Source organism: Medicago sativa, chromosome 3 (genome assembly GCF_051527215.1).
Source record: "Medicago sativa cultivar Bolivia chromosome 3, Bolivia_mono, whole genome shotgun sequence".
Taxonomy (NCBI): domain Eukaryota; kingdom Viridiplantae; phylum Streptophyta; class Magnoliopsida; order Fabales; family Fabaceae; genus Medicago; species Medicago sativa.
The window spans coordinates 13,053,501-13,056,927 of record NC_140751.1 but is presented as its reverse complement, the minus strand read 5'-3'; the positions used below and the strand labels follow the sequence as shown (position 1 = coordinate 13,056,927).

Below are 3,427 nucleotides of genomic sequence, written 5' to 3'. Positions count from 1 at the left end.
CCTCCATCTCCGTGAAGAAAACCAAGAATTATCAGAACCAGTATCTGAAATTCACCTGTCGGCTCTTGTTCTAGTTAGTGAAGTTTCTCACATGGACAGGTATTAAGCTTTTAAGTCTTACTGTTTGGATTAATTGAGGCTAGTTCAATTTTATAATATTATTATTCAAAAAACTACAATTAATTACAAGACGAAAAATTACACATGCAAGTATAATTTAATTCTTGTCAACAACTCTTAATTTTGTGTCAAAAAACAATGAACTAATTTTGCATAATTTTTTTGGTTAATTTTATGCATTACTTATTACAATAAGATGACGAAATCTGAAAACCCACCCACCTGGAATTTATTCCCAAAGAAAAATAAGACAACAAAGATCATGCATATCTTATACCCAAATGAAAGTAATCAAGAAAAAAAAATATAACTTTTGTCCCAATGTTTCAAACACCATTCAGTGTGTGTTTTGCATTTCCATTTGAATATTTTTCATTTTTGAATCGATGGCTTGTCCCCTCTAGGAATATCTTCACTATTTTCATGCTTGGCTTAATCACAATCTCTTGATGCAGATGTTGATAATCTTCACCCCTTAAAATGGCTTCAAAGACTTCTGTAGAATCGATTTTGTTTATCATCGATCCAAGCTTATCAGCCATATTTTTGATCTTTGACAATTGATTTTCAGCCAATATGAAGGTGTTTTGTTTGGTTTTTCTAATCGATTCATGTAATATCTTTTCCTTTTGAGCATCATCTATACCTTTTTTCATTTCAATTTCAAAATAAGAATCTAGCTCAGGAACCCCAATTGCCCTTCTAATTCCTTTTGTGTTATCTGCTCCAGGTACAAAAAAGTCTCTTATCTCATCTACCATCCCTGCCGCAACCATTTCTTCAACTCTTTTGTCCAAATATGGAAACATAATAGGCAGAGACACATCTACCCAAATAAAACAGCAATCATATTTTCAATGAAATGCAATAGTTGGGTCCTCGAGTAATTTTTTAAGGTAAGAATTTGACCCTCCTACAATAATAGGTAGGTGTCCATTTTGAGGTATGAGATCTAAAGCATCAAGCACGTGCTTGCAAAAATCATCCATAGTGAAATCATATTTAGGATCATCGATGATGCCTAATATATGATGGGGAATTGAATAACATTCAGATTCCTGAACCTTATTGGTGACAATGTCAAGGCCTTTATAGACTTGAATTTTGTCTGAATTGATAATCTCTGATGGGAATTGAGTTCCTACGTTGATGGAAAGTTTAGTCTTCCCAGTTCCTGTTGCACCCAATATAAACAAAACCTTCTTCTTTTCTGTTAAAGTTGAGGTAGTCAAAGCCATTGGATTTTTTTGATGTAAAATCTGAAGAAAAAACAACACATAAAACGTAATTAAAATCAGTAAATTAAAAATAAACTTAAAATATCGAATCATAATGCATTATTTCTATGAATCTACTTAGTAAGGGAGTGAGTTATACCAAGAATAGGTTTGATATATAATATGTGAAAAAACTTGCTCTCTGTATTTTTTGGTGTTGTGCTGAGTGAAGTGAACTCAACTATGCTATATAATGCTCCTGAGGAATAACTATTATTTAATTAAAAATTATAAGATAGGAAAAAGTTTAAGAAAGTAATTGTTATATAGTAACAATTAAAAATTAATTGATATTGCAGTCAAAAAGATTCAAAAATAATATTATTATTTTTGTTCAAGAAGAAATAACATTATTTACTTGCTATAAATGTGATTATAACTAGGGGTGTTCACGGTGCGGTTTGGTTCGGTTTTAAGCATAAAAGTCATCCAAACCGCGAGATAAAAAAGCATGCGGTTTAGTTTGGTTCGGTTGATTTTTAAAAAGTCATCCAAACCAAACCAAACCAAACCATACCAATGCGGTTTGGATTGGTTCGGTTTGTGCGGTTTATCGCGAGATAAAAAAATATTATATTAACTCTAATATTGCCAACTTGTTACAAAATAAACATATGACATTTTATTTTGCTGTTTATATGATAAAATATTCGGTAAAACTTATATCAAAATAGGAGAAGTAAAGAAGAAACATAAGCATGAAACAAATTATTGGGAAGTAAAGGAAACAAATTCATCACGGGAAATGAATTGAAAGAGATGGAAAGGAATTAGAATCGAACCTGATGCTGCAACAATGGAAAAATCGAATCAAAAGAGATTATTCTTGAGCTATGTAATTGGGCTAGTACATTTTTAAGTAATATTCATTATTCTTGCGGTTTGGTTTGGTTTGGTTTGGTTCAGTTGCTGAGATGCAAACCGCAAACCGAACCGAACCGCGCGGTTTAGTGCAAAAGTCATCCGAATTCATCCGAACCAAGTGCGGTTTTTTGCGGTTTCGGTTTGGATTGGTTTGGTTTGCGGTTTTTCTATTGGGTTGGTTCGGTTTTGAACACCTCTAATTATAACCTTATATTTAATTATGTATACCAACTTCATATATATAAATTGATATCTTTCCTTTAAAAAAAATTGTGTTAAATTCAGTCAATGGTCATCCAAAAAAATAAAATTTTGCCTATTTTGCAATGCATGATATCTTTTTTGAAGATGTTTGAATTTTTTTTTTATAAAATGTAGAATACATAAAGTCAGCTTTCTATGAGAAAAAAAAGTATTTTATATGAGTAAAAAACGAAGTCGTTTTTAATTAAGGAAGACCAATTGTAGCCGTCCCCGTGAGCTTAGCTCAGTTATTAAGGATAATGCATAATATATGCAAGGTTTGGCATTCGAACCCTGGAAACCACAAAAAAAAAGACCAATTGTAGCCGAAAATTTTATTGTCAATCAAATACATATATTTCATAATTTAATATATTAAATAAATTATGAAAAATGGAAATATCGTTATGTTAATTTATTTAAGGAAAACAAGTTTTGACTTGACCTATGTAATATATGCATATGCAGGACAAGTCCCTTGAATTTGAATGCTTGGGGTAAATCCAGAGAATTGTGCCCCCGAAAAGATGACAATGCTCTTAAAATTATTTTAATGTAATCCCCTTTCCATTTTTATTGTTAATAATTTATTTATAATCGAAGGTTTGTTAAAAAAAAAGTCAATTGAAATCAAAACAAGACTATATAATTTCACAACAACAAAATATGTTGTTTTTGTCGGTTAAAAAGATGTTTTGTGACAATTCTAACAGTCGCGATTGGGCATGTGTGACGATTGGGTAACCTTCTAGGATATACGTGTTGCTAAGTTATTTTATGACGGTTCAAGTAACCTTCGTTACAACTATCATAAAAAATATTGCGATTGTTTGTACTTGTCACAAAGTGTTTTTTGTTTTTGTTTGAAAGGATCTTATAAGCATTTGCGACGGTTCAAACTATCTCAAATATCTGTTTTTGAT

General features: G+C 31.2%; 1 pseudogene; it reads right to left on the bottom strand.

Moving 5' to 3' along the window:
- Window positions 1–223: 223 nt before the first annotated feature.
- Window positions 224–1,747, bottom strand: LOC146935855 (adenylate isopentenyltransferase 5, chloroplastic pseudogene; annotated as a pseudogene).
- Between the last annotated feature and the right edge of the window lie 1,680 nt (window positions 1,748–3,427).